This window comes from Pinus tabuliformis, chromosome 5_2, assembly GCF_031772625.1.
Source record: "Pinus tabuliformis cultivar Carrire ecotype Pingquan chromosome 5_2, CPIR1, whole genome shotgun sequence".
Lineage (NCBI taxonomy): Eukaryota > Viridiplantae > Streptophyta > Pinopsida > Pinales > Pinaceae > Pinus > Pinus tabuliformis.
In genome coordinates this window covers 979,444,454-979,466,172 of record NC_142306.1, presented here as the reverse complement: position 1 = coordinate 979,466,172, position 21,719 = coordinate 979,444,454, and the positions used below count along the sequence as shown (strand labels likewise).

Below are 21,719 nucleotides of genomic sequence, written 5' to 3'. Positions count from 1 at the left end.
TTGAATGTTTTTAAATATTTCTTTATGAAAACAAATATTTTATTTAATGTACTTCATGAAGATAAAATTATAGACACTCAATAATATATTCTATTAATTTGAATGAGGAAATTACACACATATTTATACAATCAATAGTCTCAAGATAGGAATGTTATCTTATACGTACAGTAGTGTGGTTGAGAGATTCTCTCAACCACACACTAAACTAGGAGAAACTAAATTCCTATTATGTAGGAACAAACTCCTCAAATGGAAAATTACAACCATAGACAAGTAGGAATTAATTATTTCTAACTCCCCCCCTTAATGACTACTTGTCATGATAGTGATTCACAAAGTCTGGTTGTGGTCAAACATAACAAAAAATATGTCGACGTCCATAAAAGAGAAACCATCCATCGGAATGTAAGGGTACCAACCGCTGCAACCGCTAGTCCTTGTGCATACATGATTCTCTCGACCATTATCACTGCATATATGTACCTACAAATTCACCACCATCGGGCGAATTGCATGTGCAGAACTTCCCAAAAACAAAGAGAGATCAGTGCCTTTCTAAGCCAAATATTCATGTCCAAATAACAATTGCAAACAATTGCATTGATTGCGCCTTTTGATGCAACTGTCAGATAGAAAAGTGCACCAACCCTCTTATGCTCAGACACACCAATATCTGAGATCGTGAGCCAGGTGTTACTACAGTCCACCTGCTCCTATGAGCACAAAGCTCTCGTGTACACGTTAGCCACTCAGGCAATATGCCACCACCGGGCAAATCCTATAGCCACTAAGGCTCTGCCACCATCGGGCAAGTCCGATCTGCCACCACCGGGCAAATCCTGTAGCCACTAAAGCTTTTCCACCACCGGGCAAGTCCGATCTGCCACCACCAGGCAAATCCTGTAGCCACTAAGGCTCTGCCACCACCGAGCAAATCCGGAACTTAAATGTGCCACCTTCGGGCAAATTCTGTAGCCACTAAGGCTCTATGGATGGTTTATGGCTCACCACCAACCAGCCACACATGCAATCCATTACAAAGTGGTTTTAATATCACCACGAACTTTCAAATACCTTTAAAAGGCTTACATTTCATTCAACATTTTGAAGTTTCTGGGTACATACAATGACCATTACAACAACTGGACTTGTTTATAACATGCTAGGGAGTCTATTCCACAAACCACACTAATTCAAACAAACATCTACTTTGTTTTCCACCATAAACGTTGTTGCTGCTCCTTTATCCCATCATTTCATAGTTGACATCTTGGGCATCTTTGTCAAATAAATTCTTGGAACTCCATGAACCTGTCACTTGTTAGAATAGCCAATTCTAACAAAATAACTTCATATTGAGGTGGCTAATCTCAATATGTATATCAATTTAAATTCCAAAAAAACATAGTTCTCCAAAAAAAACGTTTACCCAAGTATGCACAAAAAAACCATGCTTCTCCCTTCAACTCGAACACAAAGTTTCTCTCCTCCTTGAACAAATAATGCAGTTGCTGGTTTCTTCCCTCAACAATAGAAGCCCCTGCCTTTGCATCTCACTCACCTACATGATGAGCATGTTCACCAACACAATCGGCCACTCTCCTACACATTCAGCTACTCACCACGCTGCAGATCCATCGAACGTTCTCATTCAAGACGATCCCAGATGACATGAGCAACTCTGCGAAGCGGTGAGAGTCCACGTATTGTTCTTCTTGAAATCGATGCCACTCTGGCGCAGCAACTCGATGGAATCGGAGGCGTAAGCATCCTCCCAGATGTTGAATTCCCTGAAATTGAACTGCCACACGCAGTATCTGTCTGTGCCGCAGTTTGGGAGGTTGTCATCTTCATCAGAAAACGTCAGCCCCAATTGTATTAATTTCAATACATCTACATTTGACCTTAGGGTTTCATAATTGTATTCTTGGACGGTCCTGAATTTGCCCACGGGTCGCACAACTATGCCAGGGAACTCTGTGTCCATGGCTATCAGAGGGTAGTCATCAACAATTTCCCTGATCAGATTTAAACTCCTCTTCCAGATTATCGGCCCATACCTCCCTAATATGAATGGAATCTGATTTGGGTAATATCGACATTTACAACAAACAGCAGATCCTGATCTCCCCAAGCTTGCGGAATCGAACAACAACATAGATCTGGATCAAAATCCCAAGCCTCAACCTCGGCGTAGTGGAAACCCTCCAGAATTATTTTGTTACAGTCACAAGAATATACGATCTGGGGTTCCTCTGGGTCGGCAGCATACACCATGTGCAAATCCGCAACAACACGAGTTATTGTAAATGGGAAGCGGCCAAGGGCTTCGAGGAGCGAACGAGGAAAATCAAACCCCAAGACCTCCAATGCAGAGAAGTATACCAGAACAGGCACTCCACTGACGTGAAAGTCCACATGAAAGAAGGGACCCGAATTCCGTCTACAGCCAAATTGATGGGCAACTCGGAGGAAGGAGAGTTCACAAAACTAGTTCGAGCACAAAGATGGGCACTAATAGGAGCATGACTGCTTCAATACCACGATCTCCACGATGGCACGTATCCACCGCTATTACAATCGAGAGCGACTCCACAACAGTGATCCAATGATGCTCACACAGTGTTTGATTAAGAACATGGGAGGAAGGCTCTTCCGATTTTGCTCAATTTCTCGAGGTTTCTTTCACACCACAAGGCTTTTCAGCCACATAACCATTACAACACAATACTTTGGCTCAGACATCATAGCAAGTCATAGTAGCCCTCATGCTCAGATTCATAAGCGCAGCATATCAATAGCTCACCAATTTCACGTGATTTCTAGCACAACCCAGCAGCTTTCCACACACAGAGACCGCAGACAACGACTTTCCACACAAAGAAACAACCTTATCACTAATCAGGCCTCTTCCTGTGCAACTTCACGTTGGTGGTCACAGCGCGCACCAGTCAACTCCACAGATCCAGTCGGATCTTTATGCCACAAGGTTGGGCAAGCGATTCCTCCATGTGGCCTCGATCGGCCTCCACCTCATCCTCACTGGGGGATAGGAAACCCAATCAGTGCTCCATGGCTTTTCTCAACCCACTACGCACAACAATCAGATCTGATCTGAGTACTTCTGCACGCTGTTGGAAATTCACACCATTCTAGGCACGCAGGATACCATGTAGCATCCTCTGCTCATGCCACAGCCACCTCAAGCACACTTTCAAATGAAAGTACGTAGGGACCTGGCCCTGTGCCTTCCAAGGACCTGGTTACCAACACCACCTCCACGTTGTATAATTGATGATGGACAAACCCAAAAAAAAAAAAAAAATTGATTGGAAAACCAAGCTCTTTATTTCCTTGGCCCAAGAGAGGCCAAGCCCACGAGGGGCCAAGCCCTCAGGCTCTGATACCAAGATAAAATTACAGACACTCAATAATATATTCTATTAATTTGAATGAGGAAATTACACACATATTTATACAATCAATAGTCTCAAGATAGGAATGCTATCTTAGACGTACAGTAGTGTGGTTGAGAGATTCTCTCAACCACACACAAAACTAGGAGAAACTAAATTCCTATTATGTAGGAACAAACTCCTCAAATGGAGAATTACAACCATAGAAAAGTAGGAATTAATTATTTCTAACTCATGGCATATTATCATAATTACATGAGAACATGTTACCAATAACTATAACACTTATTAACTTTTTGTTTATTGTATTGGACATATTGTGTGAATTTGATGTGCATAGGTTATCAATAAGTGTAACAATTAGGTATTGGTTGCATTATGATTATTTTGGACCTTTTTTTTGTTCTATTTATATGATGTTGAATCTCTTATTTATATATAATAACATTTCTTTCTTATATTATTGCATTTCCAATGTAGGAAAATGTTGCATAGTTGATTAATTAATATATAGATGATTTACCATTAGGGGAATTTTGAGTTAAACAATAGATATTAAAACAAAATTGTATTAGCAAAATCAACTTTAAAGGACCAATAAGATTCAAGATGATGATGTCATTCCAAGGGGTAAATATTTTTCACGGGAAAAGAAGAAAACCATATTTTTTAATTTTATTTTCATCTTATATCCTTACGTGTTTTCTCAAATGTACCTGTTGGATGTGGAATTAAGTATCCACTCCGGATACTCTTGAGTAGATCCATATAGGAAAAATTGAAAATACATGAAAAACATGTTTCATTTTACTTATTTTCAAAATATTTAGTGGAAGGTTGCTCAAAAATATGTAAAGTGTCACTCGATGGGTGGTTACACTTGACATTTGAGTAAACTTGTAAGAAGATAAACCCAAAATAAAATAAAATAAAATATCTTTGTTTTTTTTTTTAAATTCACATTTCTTATTTTGTTATTTTAACCAATATTGTCATTAGAAGCCTATTTTAAACCTCAAAATCCTCCTAATAATTGTTACAAATAACGAAATTGCAATTTATTGAATAAAGCATGAATGTAACCATTATAATAATAATAATAATATCGATTTTTAAGGTCACAGCCAAGCCAGACACCAAATTGGTGTATGAGACCCCCTTGTTTGTGGGACAAGGGACCCACCTCCACGCAGCGATTTGACTGCTAAGTCTACAAAGACATACATACTCTACCCCCCTCTGGTTTTGAACCTGTGACCTCTTAGGAGGAAACACATGCTCTTAACCATTAGGCCCACTCAAGCTGTATAAAAACACAATAGTTAACCTATGAAAACCAATATTGTTATAAAAATTATTTGATTTTGAGATCATTAATTGAGAAATGGTTAAAAAAAATTTAATTTAAATATATTCCTATTGCATTCGGTACGTTGCATTTTTTTGAACTCACTCAACCTTCTTTTCCATAAAAGAGAGATTAACCCATTTTAACACATAACAAACCTCAGTGCCTAGTATTTAGAATACCACACTCATGATTAAAAATTTGAAAATGCTACTATTTTAAAGGATGTATGCACCTCTATATTTATCTCTATAAAATGTTATAGTGTGCATAGCTTACATATGCACGAGTATGATAAATATTCATATGCACCAGTGTCATAAATATACATGTGCACGAGTGTGGCAAATTTACATACATATCAATTCTTAGTAACAAAGATAAACATCAACATCTCACCTTAAATATTCAAAATTAGTAACAAAGATAAACATCAACATCTCACCTCAAATATTCAAATGTGTGCACTTGTGTGCTTTACAAAATGATCTGGGGCATAATATTAGTAACTATACCAATATCTTATATGAAAAGGCAACTGTTGTATCATATAAAAAAGACGTATCTAGTGTGTAATGTTTTTATAAGAATGGATGCATTCAATTTTGTGCATGGTCCGATGCGTTTTAGTAAAATGTTTTCATAAGAATGGATGCATTCAATTTTGTGCACGTTCTGATGCGTTTTAGTAAGTTATGTGTAGATGCATAAAATATGTAAGAAACGCTAGTGCCCTGGACATTTGTTTATGCTCTAATGCCTTTAATTATATTATGCACTAGTGCATTTAGAAATACTAAAAGCACTATTAAAGAGGAAGAAAAATAAAGAACTCCATAATAATCTCTTTTTACGGAAAAAAATTAGTTATATTGAATATTCATTTAAACTATAGTAAAATCCATCCTTTATTATGAATTGTGGAGTTATTTTTTTTCAAATTTTGGTCAATTTTGTACACTAGAAGCCTTTGTAAAGATATCCCCTATAAGTTTTTTTACTTGTATTGTCTCTTCTTACTCAACTAACTTTATGTAATTGGAGAAAATTTTATTTGACAAAGAAACACCATTTTTTCGTGAAATATCCTTCAAAACCAAGATCTACTTCGGATTTCCATCCTTTCTTGCCCAACCTATTATGATCCCAATATTTTTTATCCCATCAAGACTACTTTGGTCTTGTAGATGTTCGAGGAGGTCCTATGATAATCTGTAAGACCCATCTGTTCCTTCCTACATGTCCTCACTTATCTTGGATTTTTCCCATTTCCAACTTTCCAAATAGTTCAATCACTGACATGTAAGAAAGCTTCAACGAATGCTCTCAAAACTATGGAAATGTCTTAGAAAATTTCTTTTAGCATCTTGAATATTCCCCGATAGAACACCCTAATAGATATTTGGAGGTCATCTCTTGGCCCCATAGAGAATTATTATATGTAAGTCTCCAAATACTTTGACCACTAATGATGGGCAAAGAAAGTGGATATTCTTGATTCTCTAACCAGCCTACCTTTTAGGGAGGGTGATGTTGGAACACTTGATTAATGGTATAGTTCTAGTTGAGCTCCTCCCAATCCATGGAAAATGGAAGCTCTTTTTTTATATTTATCCAAATCCTTATTCACACTTTTGTTATTGAATACCAATAGACAATAAAACAATCTTTTAAGTTCAGAGAATTCTCTATGACATTCCTTGGTCCACTCATACCTAATTCCTTTACACTAGAGGGTTGTGATAGGCTTTGCAATTTTTTAAAATCCTTCTACAGACCTTCGATAGTATCCGGCTAAACCCATAAATCTTCACACTTTATGCACATCTTTTGGTATTGGCCACTCAATGATTGCTTTTACCTTCTCAGGATCTATTGAGATCCCTTCCCCAGTTATATGGAGTTTAGGTAAGTACTTGTAAATCAATGGTTGAATTTTAGTTTCTCTTGATATTATGAGTATAAATTTCATTAAAATTTTGTTAATTTTCCAAACTTAGAGTTTCTATGAATTGTTAAATTTTGGTTATGAATTCACTGTTAAGTTAAATTTCATCATTTTCTATTATTATCTTACCTAGGGTGTTAAATCTAGTATCAGAGCGGTGGTTTCACGTTACAAATTCCTTCAGTGAAGGGTTAAGGTGATAAGTTTTGGTTTACAACTAAAAAGGCATCCGCCACTTCTGTCTATGGTTGAAATCATGTTCTTTTTAACTCTTATTGTATTCATAGACCACATATATGCTATGTGACTTTATCGTATGTTCATAAAATAATATAAATATATATATATATATATATATATATATATATATATATATATATGATTTGGTTAAGTTTGCATAGTGGGTCTTTTTATGTTTTATTTTCTTTTAGTTCATAATTAGTATATATTATATACTTTGCTCCTTGTTATTTTTTTCCTTTAGATAATATAACATATGGATCTTTTAGTTAATATATATTTCTTTTAATTCTTTTGTATTTTGTTTAATACATAATTTCATTAATATAATTAATAATTGTCAATAATTAATACAATGTTGTGTTATAGTTTTTATTTAGTTAACATAATTAATAATATTATAGTTATCTTTTAATTTTATATAATACTACGAATTTACTTTTATTATGAATAATGTGTTAATTATATGTTATCATGGTGGTGTATATAGCAAGTCACCTGCCTTAATATGTTCGTTATATTCTAGCAACTTTAGGTATTTACTTAGTATGTCAAAAATTCATTCATTGGACTTTTCATAAATGGTTAGCACATATACTAATGTAGTGCATGTGATACACACATATGTAGCTATCATATGCATGTCTCGTATGCACCCTAAAATTTCTATGTTCCCTATAACTCGAGGTGGGTCATTACACCCTTTCTCTCCCACCTCCCTCACTCTCTCCCCCGTCACTCTCTCTCTCCATCCATCTCTCTACTAGGTACCTATGTCACTATCTCCCTCCCTCTCTCCTTCTCTCTCCCCCTGCCACCCCCCAATCTCTGTGTTTCCCTCTTTCTCTCTTACCCTTATCTACCTCTCTCTCTCCTCCCCTTCTCTCTCTCTCTTTGCTCCTCTCCTCTCTCCCTCTCTCTCTCCTTCCATCTCTCCCTTGCCACTCAAACTCTTTCTCCATGTTTGTCTATATATGTCTTTGTTATTCCCTCCCTCTCTCTCTTCCCCCTCATCACCCTCTCTCTTACTCTCACTTTCTCTTTTTACCCTCCAACTTTTTCATTGTCTCCCTCTCTCTCTCCTCCCTCCCTTCTCTCTCTCCACCTTTATCTCTTTATGGTGTTGTTCTTCCCTCCCTTTCTCTCTCTGCCCAAAACCATCTCTCTCTCCTTCCCTCTCACCTTCTATCTCCCCTCCTTCTTTTTAATAATATTGAAAAATAAATATTTATTTTTCAAAATTAAACATTACAAGTCACTAATAATACTCCATCAATAAAAATCTTGTTTTGATAGAGAACAATTCAGCTTAATTTTCGTTTAAAAATACATGTTGCAAAGTCGTGAGCATGTCACATGCAAGAGCTATATTTTATAAAAAATCTACCTGCTAATTTGACATTTGTTATTATTTGATTGAATATCTCTTCATTTGCGGGACGATCATAGTAATTTGATATTTTTTATTATTTAATTGAACAACTCTTTCATCTTTGAGACAACCATGTTGCCTAAAGATTATTTCATAATGAAAATTTTAATTATGAAATTCCATTTTTAAGTGAAAGGGATTTGTTTAAAGAAAAGGAGGTGTAATATGGTATAAAAATGTATGGAAATAACACAATTTTGATTATATAAATAAAATAAATGGTTGATAAATATTAATGATATCAATTTATAACAAATATCAAATTATTTATTTAATCATATAATTTAAAAAAATTACAAAAAATAATTAAATTATAATGTTTATTATTATTGTTAAAAGAATTAATACATAAATTAAATATGTATATATTTCAAAAAATATATAACAAGTTTTTTTTTTATTTTGGAGATTCTTAATCTATAAATAGGTTTTGTTTAATACTATGGTTTAATTAATTAATGAAATTATTTTTTAATTAATGAATTTAATTGAAAGGGAAAAAAATACACAACTACTTTGAAAATAATTCTTTACTTTTGATTTGTGTATACTATTAAAAATATGCTAAAATATTCCTAACATCCAATTAATAGTTATTAATAATTAAATTAAAATTCAGAAAGTGCTATTTTATAATAGACTTTCCTATACACATAATAATTTTATAGTCGAATATGAAAAAAGATATTAACAATATAATATTTTAGATAGATGATTTAGTAAACATTATTTCATAATATGAGTTTTAATATTTTGATTTAAAAAATTAAATAAATGTTATTTTAAAAAATATTTTTTTTCAATTAAATTCATTATTATCAATAATAATATTAGTAAGGTTCACTTATCTTGATATTTTTTATTTATTTTTTCCATTGAAAAAAAAGAGTCTAACTAATGGTTCATGAAGCATGATATACAATTTTAAATGAGATTGTAAATTTTTGTTATTTAAAATATGTTTTTGAATTCATAAATAGATTCATCGCCTTTGAAAAATCTTTGAAAGACTCTAACTTTATATATTAGACAACTTAAACTCTAAGTTTTTAAAAATATCTATTGGATTTTGATTAAAAATCATTAAAAAAATACAAAAATATATTATTTTATCTATTAGTTAAAAAAAAACTAAAAAACATTTACATTATAAAAAAAATTTATTATACATATGTTTTAAGAATTGATTACTGAATTTAAATCTTTGTATTCGTTATAGAAATTAATTACTGAATTTGTTTTTCTATGACCACTTGCCTAAAAGTGACCATGACTTCCAAGTTTCTATGAGATATCCATACCATAATTCTGGTAAAATTTATACAATAGGAAATAAAATTATTATTAGTTTCTTTAACGAAATCAAGAAGTGGTTAGAATTGGACCGGTTACAAACCACCACGGGATTACTTTCTGAATTGAAAACAAGCATTTAGAAGATGCTATGGGCACTTACAAGATGCTATGTTTATGTGTCCGGCATTAAAATTATTCTTACACAGTAATACTTCCGTGGTTGTCGTGCCCAATCGAGCAGTATACTTGGTGTGTTGATGATACGACTGTTGGCCCTCATTCTTTTAAAGATATGAAAGGAAACAATTGTGACTGCTGCCCCTCATTCTTTTAAAGGAAACATTTGTGAATGTGAAGGACGGAAGATGGAGGCGAAAGAAAAAAAGTAGCACGCAAGTAACGTTGTCTTTTCCTAAAAAGAATTTTTACAAGAATCTTGTGCGAAAAAGGTTAAGTTGTCAGAACGTCCAACAACCTAGTTTGTCATTTTTTATACACATATATGAATAGAATTTTTGTGTCGTGTGTCTTGGTGTAGTTGAGCCTGTGCCGCTAGCATTCCTCCAATAAAGAATATTTTCATCGGTAAAAACGTGTTTTGGATATCCTTCTTCCTTTTTGAGTCTTACAACATCAACATTCACCGATAATGGTGAAGTTGGTATTGCTTGGTAAAATAATTTTTGTGCATAGAGGTTCATTCCTTAATGGTATGTAGATGTAAAGTAGTCCAAGGATTTTTACGAAGAGCCAGAATGATTCATGGTTAATTTAGTTAAAAAAAATGTTTTCCCAGGTGGATTGAGGAGATTTAAGGCTTACATAATTTAAAAGATCAAGAATTTAGGATATTTTTTAAAAAGAGTTTATATAAAAGACAAAGAAATCATGTTAAAGTGCATAGGGAAAACTATTTTTTGAACTAGATTTTTTTAAAGAATGTGTGAGATGTGCAAATAAATAACAATTGTGGTAATTTGTGTCAGAATAATGTGTTTATTTCCCACCATTTTGAAAACAGAAAACTAGGTTTGCATGCATAAAAAATTGTTATTATTACCATGCATGCATTTAATAATAGCTACCTTGCTTTTGATTTCTTTGGGAAAAAAACAATATATGCATACGCATGCACCATAAACATTTCTTTTAAAATATGTTGAAGTGCATAAAACTATAGCTATAATGTTAGTTTTCATGAAGGGAATATGGGATATTATGTTAGTATGATTTGGGAAAGAATTTATATTGCATGAAAGAATGTGTTAATTGCTTTGTGGAAAATACTACACATTTGCATGCAAGGTATAGTTAGCTTCTTTTGGGAAGGGAGATGTGTTCGTATGCAAGAAGAATAACTATCATATTAATGAACAAGTGGTTGCATGCAAAAGATAATTACTAATGTGTTATCTCTATTTTGGAATAGGGCATGTATTTTCCCGTACTATAATTATTGTAAATAGTTCTCCTTCAAAGCAAAATTGTTGAAATGTTGTCATAATGAACATGCAATTGCATGCAAAAGCATATTACCTATCATATTGGCTTTCCCTTAGATGGGAACATGCATTTGTATTCATAATAATAATAATAATATCTATTGTATTGGAAAAAATTACTTATTTACATGCACAAAGAAAAATTGAGGGGCTAACTTTCTTGGGATAATCTTTATCTTTATCTAATTGCATACACGAGAATGAAAGCTAAGATACTAGTATACTTTAAATGAATGGTTACAGTGGTTTTCCTTTGGGAAAAAAACGTGTGCTTGTGCGAGAAAGGTCATAGTAATGTGGTATTATTTTGACATGCTTGATAATTATTTTCTTATACTTAATGCATGAGGAGTGTTGTTAGAAGTATATTGTGATATTATATTTACATCTCATGTATGCACATGAATGGATGTTAAAGGAATAGATTTTAAATACTAATTATTGGTTGATTAATGTTTTATCTAATCATTATATTAAATCTTGTTGACGATAGCAATGATCATGATAACAAAGCTTGTTGACGATAGCAATGACTAGAAATGATGGTGATTTTTATAAAGGATAGATTATATTTAACATTGTGGTAGGTAAAAAACTATTTTTCATGTATATGAGTGTGAGATGCAGCATGGTCCACTGATGGAACAACTAAGCCACAAAGATGTAAAGATTGAAGATTTGTGGGTAAATGATATCATGATTATTGTAATAGCTTTTAGCTAGATATGTTGTTTTTAAATGATATTTATTTGTAATAGTTTATGACAATGGTCAATGGATGGACTCCCTTATAACCATTGAGTGAGGGGTGAACATCGTCATAGGAGTTTAATAATAAAATTAAACGTTTGGTGGTTTTCACTGTACATGGTTTCTAGGGTATATCGGTGTCTAATGATGTGGTTTCTTGTTGTGCTACTTTTGTGATGTGAATTCATTTTACGATGTGAATTCCTTGCATGATTTGATTTTTACAATACCAAGTACGTAATTAAATAATCAAGTTAAAGGAACTATGAAAATGATGCAAAGTTAGATCATAAAGTTTATGTTAATATACTACAATAGTGGTTGTTAATGGTTATGAAACTTACTATTCCTTCACTAAAATTACTCTATGCAATGATGAACATTATATCTAATGGTTAATGTTTAATACGGAATAATAATCTGGATGGTTACCCATGAGTAAATTGTATAAAAAAATTCAAACTCCATGCATTTTCATGCGAGGTTATTGGGGGATGTTACAAGTTATTTTTCTCGGCTATATTTATTTTGATGTCGATTAAAAAATAAATCATTTTTTTTTTTTTTTTATGTTTTTTAAGGGGATTATGAAAATTCCAAAAGACAAATGAAGGGAAACCAAATACATGATAATAGGAATGCTCAAAAAAGTGTATAGAGAAATAATAAAATAAATGAACATAATTGCATGGCAAGAGGAGTCATTTCAACAACAACGTGCATTACAGGTAAGTAATGAGTGATTTATTCTTTATGTACATCAAATTCAATTATCACATGGAATACTAATTTTAAATTATTTTCTTACAAAGAAAGAAACATAATAGAACCCACTCAACACATAAAATAAGAAAACAAGGAAAAAAATGGTACATCACCAAATTTCTAATACTTACATTTTTGTATCACTTAAGATTTCATATTTGTTGTGTGTTGGGCATGGAATCCCCCCCAAGGCATGATTTGGGGCTTAAAGCCGAAGTTTTGACCAAATATTGTTGTAAAGCTCTGTGAATGTCGACTGTATAGACCTACCCATGATCCGCAGACTATTAGAATGTATAAAGATAATGAGGCTTTAAGTTGTAAGAAGAGGAGAGGATGGATAGGAAAAAATTAGTCAAAAATGCGCAAAGGCCTAGTAGTCCGCAACTAAGTGCACGAACCCCTACCGATGAGTGCCTAGGGCGGAGTCAAGTCTATAACCAAGGAAGGAATTATTAAAGGGAAGTTTGATTATAATTCTATGTATTTGTTCTTGGGTTAATACTTGATTGATATATCTTGTAATTACACTATTTATTTACTGCGAGCATCTGTATGAATAGTTTATGCTGTTAAATATAGCTTAAAGCACTCAACTTACTAACATTGGAAACTACAAGTAAGATCTTGGGTAATAACACAGAGCACGACATTCAGTCCCTGAGCAACGGCTACGCGAAGGCAGTATATCTAGCTGTGAGGCACGGGAAAGTGCGTGAGGCAACCTACATACAGGGTCAAACCGAGGACCAGTTGAACTCTTTAGATATCTCCAGGGTGCAGAAACCTGGTTTCAACACCCTCTCATACTACTTTGGGTGAGACCTCAGTCCCTGCTCCGTGGACTGTTGCCGAAAGGGCCAGTAGTACTGAGATTTGTTTGGCTAATTAACTCTGAACCTGGGTTACGCCCCAACAAGCCAACAAATGGTTTCATTGTGAGGACAAAGATCTGCATAGATATGTCTGATGTCGTATCACTGGAATTCGACAAAGAAAGGAATTGAATATTGGTTGGACAGAAAGATTCACAAGTTCGCAGCATAGGAAAACAAGAATCCGCAATTATCAAAAGAAGAGTGGTTAGATTGCTACGTGTATATAGAGATCCACAAAATTTTCTTTGAATCCTTCCCAACTGAGTTGTACGAGTGGATCGCAAAGCTAGAAGAAAATCAATGAAGGTGTAGACTCGACAAACCTATTGTGTGGACTCCAGAGTTGGTGCATAAACTGGAAGCATCAGAAGATAAGATCATGCACACTGTGGACCATTGGCTCAATCGAATTATATGAGGGTTTATCACCGAGTTCGCGATAGATACTTCAGTTAGCTATAGTAAGGAGGAACGATGCTTCCTCAAAGGACTGCGAGGTAAGTACGCTAAATCTTGGAACACTTGGATTAAAAGGCTAGTGGGTGAAGAGCGAGTTATGCGAATAAGTTGATGTTTGGGGCTACGTGGAGTGGGAATATCTACAGGAACAAAGGTAGCGCAAAACTAGAGTCTAGCCCCTTGATTTCACCTCCACGAGAAAGAGAAGAAGAGCTCGTGAAAGTTTCCCCAAGAAGTGCGATCAGTTTGATAAAGTCGTGAATTCCACACATACCACTCCCACCTACACCACCACTAGTTTCACCACCTTCACCCCCGTCTTCGCGCACACCACCTCCACCACCACCACAGTTCAATATGGCAAGTGTGATAAATTTGCCAGTTTTTAAAGGGGTAGGGAATGAAGACCCGAACCAATTTTGGTTCATGGTAAAGGCTGTATGGGAAGCACAGGGAGTCATGGATGACAATATAAAAAAAGCAACATTGGTTAGCACCTTGCAAGATCACGCAATGATGTGGTACATTAAGAATTCCAATGACAACTTGAATGCAGGGATTGCGGATATCCAAGCTGCATTGGACAAAGAATTTAGTAGGCCAAAATCGGAGACACATTTGATCATTGGATTTAAGGAAATCACAATGCTTCCAGGGGAGACCCCCTGGGAACTGGATCAGAGATTGAAGGGTAAAATTGTGAAGCTAATATGACCTTGACAGACACACAACATCGTGCATGGTTTGTAGCATAACTAACGCCGCATCTAAAAAACACGTTGTCACAATAGAAGCTAACCACTTAGGTTGAGGCCTTGGAGATGGTGATGAGACTGCACGAAACCCTGATACAAGATCCTAACCTAGGAGTTCAATAGATCCACGCACAGTTGCAGAACTTGTACCTTGAGATGCAGAGTTTGAAACAAGATAGGATAGCTCACCCAGAAGCACGTGAGGAGGTATGGTGCATAAAGTTCAAAGGCTAGGGACATGACAAGGACCATTGTCCAATATTCGGGAACTACTTGGTGGGAGGAGGACCAATGCCATTAGGACAAGAGGCACAAGCAAGACTAAGCACGACGCCTGCATTATGGTGCGTGATTTGTCAGATAGGAGGGAAGCATGCTACAAATAGCTGCCATCTATTACAGAAGTATACAGAGACGTCCTGGTCGTTGTTCTGTAATTTCTGCAGGTTAGTAGGCCACAATGAGCGCACCTATAGGAGTTATGAACTGATGATGGACCAGACTCCTACCTACAGAGTTCAGACCAAAATACAGGCCCTCGATCATAATGCAGGGATGGTGCGCACTAGATTTCAGGGGCGCGAACAAGGTCAAGGTGGAATGGGACCTAGAAGAGGTCGTGGACAACTGATATGTTAGACTGGCGGAGGGCCGGGGCATTATGCCCACGATTGTACAAATCCATGAGACTATCATGCTTGTATTGTATGTAGTTTGATCACAAGACAGAGGACTGTCCCACACTAATAGCAAGGTTGCGCGATAAGGGAGAACTCCAACCTCCCTCGACTTAGAACCTATAAATGATGAGGTCCAAGCCGCACGAGGAAGATCTGAATGTAAATATTGTGCTCTGAAGCGACATTACGATGGGGGATAACAAAGGAAAGCAACCCGAAGAGAGTGCCTTGGTTTGTAAGGCTCCAATAAAGGAACCATAATTTTATTTGGAGCGTACTAAGGAGACATTCATGGAAGCTAAGAAGTGTTTCGTGGAGGCCTCCACTTTAAGTAGTAAAGACAAATTGGAACTAGAAATGGACCCATCAATTCTCACCACCTTTTTGGAGACGTGCATGAAGCTGCTGCGCAATAGCAAGGCTATTAAGGGACTGCAAGAACTCATCACTAGATGTGTTGGGACTATGCCAGGAGAACTGCGCGTAGTTCGAAAGCTCGGGAAGCACACGACGCGAACATGAAGGGAGATGAGATTGACCGCGCAAATCAGGGAATATGAAATGGATCAGGTGATTCTGGATCTAGGGTCAGACAAGAATGTCCTACCAAAGTAGACATGGGAGTGCATGGGCAGGCCTACACTACAATGGTCACCTATCCAACTACGAAGGGCGAGCCAGAAATGGGGAGATTGTAGGGGATCAGAGTAGATATCAAGGGAGCAAGCGTGCTTGTAGATTTCGAAGTGATAGAGATTGTTGATGACAACAATCCCTTTCCCATGCTATTGAGTATAGATTGGGCCACTGACATGAATGGATTGATAAATCTAAAGAAGCGCAAAATGATTTTTGAGAAAAAGTCACTGCGCATAGTGGTACCATTAGACCCTGCAAAAGGATCGCGCTACACAGAGCCAGTGCACGACTATGACAATGATGACAGTTTAGACTGTATATACAAGATAATCGCACAGGAGCATGATTGGGTAAATCCAACCACGGATGGCAGAATCTCGTGGGAGCGTGAAAGCTCATGCACCTCAGATTTGGACGAAGAAATAAAATGATGGCAGAACCGATTACACAAGGTAACCATGCTCCACTATAACATGATGAAAAGGTTGTTGCGTTGTGTGACCACAGAAGTTAGAGATCTGCCTATGTATGATGGGCTGAGTGAGGTGGATGATTTCCTGAATAAATTTGAAAGCGAAATACCGGAACAACAACGTTTCGACACTCTAAAATTGGCATTGTGCTCTATGCCCACAAGATGGTCGAGTATGCATCAAAGAAGTTTTAAGGACTGGTGCGAATGCAAAAGGATGATGCTCATGTTGTTTGGAAATCCTCAGATGTGGATGAAAGCTGGATATGACAGACGAAACAACCTGCGTGCCCACATATCAAGATGGGTACAAGCATATGATGCACAACCTGCATGAACACCCATCATCCTCACGATAGGAAACATGACCAACAAGAAGGAGTGGGAAAGATGATGGCCTGAATGATGACCAGGAAGTATGATAAGACCAAGCGCATTGAAGATTATCCACGTGGAAGACTTTGACAAAGTATGCGAAGTACTGAACGCGGTCCACCATGTGAAACGTACTGACTGGGACCTACGCATGCCAACAATTCTATGGGCTTATAGGACCATGTGCAAAACCCTGACCGCGTGGGCATTTCTGAAGTTGAAGTATGAAGCGGATGTTGTAATCCCTATGGAGCATGCGCAGCCTAGATCGCACACAGTAGCACCCACGGATACGATTGTTCGCGAAGCTCGGAATGGAGGGATCACACAGCTGCAAGGAACAGAACGCATGGGACTTAAGGAAGAAATCCAATAGGGAAACCTTAGACTCCACACACTTGAAGAAGAAAGGCTACGGTTAAGGAAGAAAAGTGCTTTGATGGACACGAAAGTCAAGAAGATGGAGGATGAAATAAAGAAAGATTTTATCGGCAAAATGACTAGCACTGTAAGGCAAGAGGCGTGCAATCACGATGACCGATGTACGACCTATTGCCGCAAATTGATTAGTCTAATGCCTTGGATTCGATTGCATATTGCTAAGCTTAGTGACCAGGGTAGCACGTTGCAGAAGGCAAAGTGCGCGATGTCGATTGTAACAATAAAAGGTGGGGACTCTTCAGGAACAATGATGGAGGACTGGATGGAACTCTATAAAGGTGGTGTGGCCACCTGACTAGCCAAGGGGAAGGCAGTCTTAGTGCTTAAAGTAGTTGGAAGGGAGCGCGGGAATATAAACTATTCTACCCGGGAGTTGCGGATTTTGAAAATGCGCACAGAAGAAAAGAGTCACAAGGTTTCTGCCCACGCCCGAGGGGCTACGTTGCTGCTTGGGTGGGCCAGAAAGTGATCGTTGAAGTCACTATTCATGATGGGATGCTTGAATTAAGGCTAAATGGAGCAGACAAAAGGCATTTAAGACGTGATTTATGGGCAAGAACTGGGAAAATCTGCCACCAAGAAATCATTTATGAACTAGAATTGGGGGAACGGTCGAAGTTGAATTCAAAAAGTGCTATAAAACACAAAGGGTTGACCATCAAACAACACTTGGTTATTTGTGAATTGAGCGATTGAGAAGAGCCCTGAGTATTGTGAACCGAGCATTTATTAAGCCCCTGAATTCACAAGTGATAGATTGCTGCACAACTACAATGACAACAACTAAGGATGGTATGGGGATAGAAGAGGTGACTACCAGTGAGGCCATCCAGGCCCTAATTATGGAGGATATTCCAGAAGGTACTTGGATCATGGCAGAGATCCCAAAATCACAGAGTACGCCAAGATCCAAGAAGTATAAACAAGCAATGGCTCCCGTATGCGTGTCTCGAAGAAACCCGCTAAGCAGCAAACTATCGATGGAGGAGAACGGGAAAGCTATCACTATAGAAATAGATGAAGAAGGAGAAGATCTATAGGCCCTTGCTATCACAGAGGAAGAAGATGAAGGCATGGAGATGGATATTCAACCTATGCGCTCTGCGATAGAATTGCATGCCTATGTCCCCCGGTAAAAAGGGAGGGCCAGAGTGCCTAAGGATCTTGATGAGACTAAAAGTTCGCTCCAAACCCTGCTCCTCCCAGATGCCATTATGTTTGAGGGCATGCACCTGGGCCGTGTGCCGACCATGAAATTAGAAGATTGGGACCTTGCTGACCGCGAGAAGTTCTCTCACTTTGAGACCAGAAACCTCATGAAGCAGAACACTGAGGGGGTGGTGACCACATTAGAGCTGCAAAAGTGGTTGCGCAGTGTGGAAAATTTCAAGCCGCTGAACCTACTATGGGTGTCACATTTCCACCGTGCCCCAATTACCATTTTCGTTATCATGTAGCTGCTCTGCCTGGTGCATGATGGGTATTTATGGTTGGAGGAGCCCATCCCCATCACAATAGACCTGATTTATCGTATTTACTGGCTTCCACATAAAGGAAAGGACCCTGCGACCATATTGGAAGGGAAGGGCAGTGATTTGTCCCTCGCAGAGGCCATGAAGATGAAGTACAAGCTAGAAAAGAAGAAGAGGGGCTACGGCATTTCCAGCACCAAGGACAAATCAATACGCATAGAAACCCAAATCCTCACCGACAAAGTTATGTGCAAGTGTTGTGCCGATGAAGTACCTGCGCCAGTGGTCGAACTGGTTGAGCAGTGCATGGAGGGGGTCTAATTTAACTGGTCTAAATTCCTCTACATGAAATTCTTAGAGAATTATCATGAAGGCTAGGAGTAGGGTAAAACCTTCCACTATGCATGGTTGTTGCTATCCATAGTGCTCGTAGCAAGAGAATTGCTAGAGGACAGTCAATTCCCCATAATTGACAGAGAATTATCGGAGGCCGTGAAGTATGCTTTGCTCTAGGCCATGAAGTATGCTACAAGGATACGCGACAACAAGATCTTCTAGGTGCTCATGGAGATGAACATTCGAATGTGGATCAACCATGAGCTATAGTTGTCACCCACGGTCTACAATAGTCTGCAGGGCTTTGCAGAAATTAAGGTAGACATGCATAACATATGTATGAGGGTGCGAAAGGACCCGACGAAATAGTGGACAAAGTTACCCTTTGTAGCCACTGACGATGCCATTTTCAATGTCCTAAAGGCATGGTCACTGGAGTGGCGTGCCCTAGACCTCGCAGAGATCGAAGGATCGGCGGCGTAAAGAAGCAAAGACAAGGCCAAGCTGCGCATCACACAGTTGGCCAAGAAAATATGGAAGGAAATAGCAACAAACGAAGTGTGTGTAACATAGGAAGTGGCACAAAACGTTGCTGAGAAGGAAAAGGCCACAGTGGTAGAAGCATACGAAGCAGCTTTGAAGACGACCGAGGGCCAAACAACACCTTCGCAAGGGCAGGCAACCAAGGAAGCAGAAACAGAGGAAGGAGGCACAGACCCACAAACCACGTCCACATAGTTTAAGTACCAACACCCGGCAGAGCGACTAGGATTGACGAAGAAGATCAAGCCGTTGAAATTGTCCATTGACATGATCATCCTAACTGAGGGTGATCTGCATGACATCAGCGAGATGATGTGCGATGTCACAAATGAGGCTCTCCAAGATTTCATGCAAGAGAACTAGATTGTGTTGGGGGTCCTCAGAGCATAGTTGCAGGAATTACAGGTGTGCCCCCCTCAGGTTAGTACCCTCGCAGTTGGATCCACGGCAGTAGAGTAGATGGTGCGCGCACAGATGACAAACACAATCGTGTTTCCGGAAGGGGCTCTAGTGACATCATATAAGGCCAATAGGTTTTCGATTAGCACGGTGAAAGGTCTCGATGTTAATTTAGCTGCCTTTTCATGCGAGACATTATATCTCTTACAAGATGAGATAACGACAGAGCTACGTTCTAGGGAGAGCCACATGCTCCAAGTCGTTAGTGAGCAGAAGATAAATATGGAGCAACTTAACTTGTAGCGCGACGAATTGGTGTCGCAAAATCAACAGCTAGTGCAGGTGATAGGCGATGCTTGTCGAAGCATCTCGGAGATGGCCATCCACCAGATCTACTAGTGGAGGTGCGGATCCATAGGCTAGTAGCAGGAATCCACAAGGCCAGGGAAGAAATGACCAAGGTTTAGATGGAGCTAAATCTTCAGATCACCGAGATGGAGTTAAAGGCATAGCCATCCACTCCTCGGAAAGTCAGAGAATAGTGTGCTAGCACTATCATAGTGGGATTAGAGGAGATTGGAGGTGCAGTGCGAGATTGTACCAACTTGTTGGAAGAATCACTTGAGGTCCTCATAACTCTGTAGGAGGACCCCAATATCTAGTGCCTAGAGACAAAGGCGCAAGAACTCCAACAACAATATGACAGTGTCTGGGGTACTGCGCAGATGGTGGTCCTCACTTAGAGGCTTGCGAGGATGCAGCAGGCTAAGGTGCTGAAAGAATAGGTGGACACGGCACGACATAAGGAAGCAATCCTAAAAGCACGCGCCCAACCTTGGATTGGCGAGCCGTTCACCATCACGGAAGATATCGAAGGCAAGCTTACCCACATGAAAGGGATGTACACATTGAGGCAGAGAAGCACTCCTGACTCAAAGGTCTCCGAAGTGCGTATGCAGTAGGTCCAAGAAACAACAGCTCAATGTGCTGCTGACCTTCGCGTAGTTCAAGAACAGTTGGTGGGACTCCATGCAAAGATTGTCGTGCTGACAAATTGATTCGAGGGTGAGTCACGATGTTTGTGTTGGGGGGCTTTTGGGCATTGAATCTCCCTTAAGGCATGTTTTGGGGCTTAAAGTCCAAGTTTTGACCAAATCTTGTTGTAAAGCTCTGTGAATTACGGGTGCAGAGTGCGAAAAGTATGATAGAGTCATAGGGTTGTCCGCCCTAGTTTTGCAATGTAACGTCAGTTGTATAGACCTACCCATGGTCTGTGGACAATGGGATTTTATAAATAGAGTGAGGCTCTAAGTTGTAAGAAAATGAGAGGATGGATAGGAAAAAAGTAGTCGAAGATCTATGAGTGAAGTCTAGTTTCGGGTTGTAGAGTAGTAGAAGGCTCTGCAACTAAGTGCGTAGAAGCCTAGTAGTCTGCAGCTAAGTGCGTAGACCCCTACAACTGAGTGTGTAGGGCAGAGTTGACTTTGCAAACAAGGAAGGAATTAATAAAGAGAAGTTTTATTATAATTCTGTGTATCTGTTCTTAGGTTAATACTTGATTGATATATCT

General features: G+C 38.0%; 1 pseudogene; it reads right to left on the bottom strand.

The window, feature by feature from the left end:
* Positions 1-1,613: 1,613 nt before the first annotated feature.
* LOC149162567 (putative CCR4-associated factor 1 homolog 7 pseudogene) lies at positions 1,614-2,147 on the bottom strand (annotated as a pseudogene).
* Between the last annotated feature and the right edge of the window lie 19,572 nt (positions 2,148-21,719).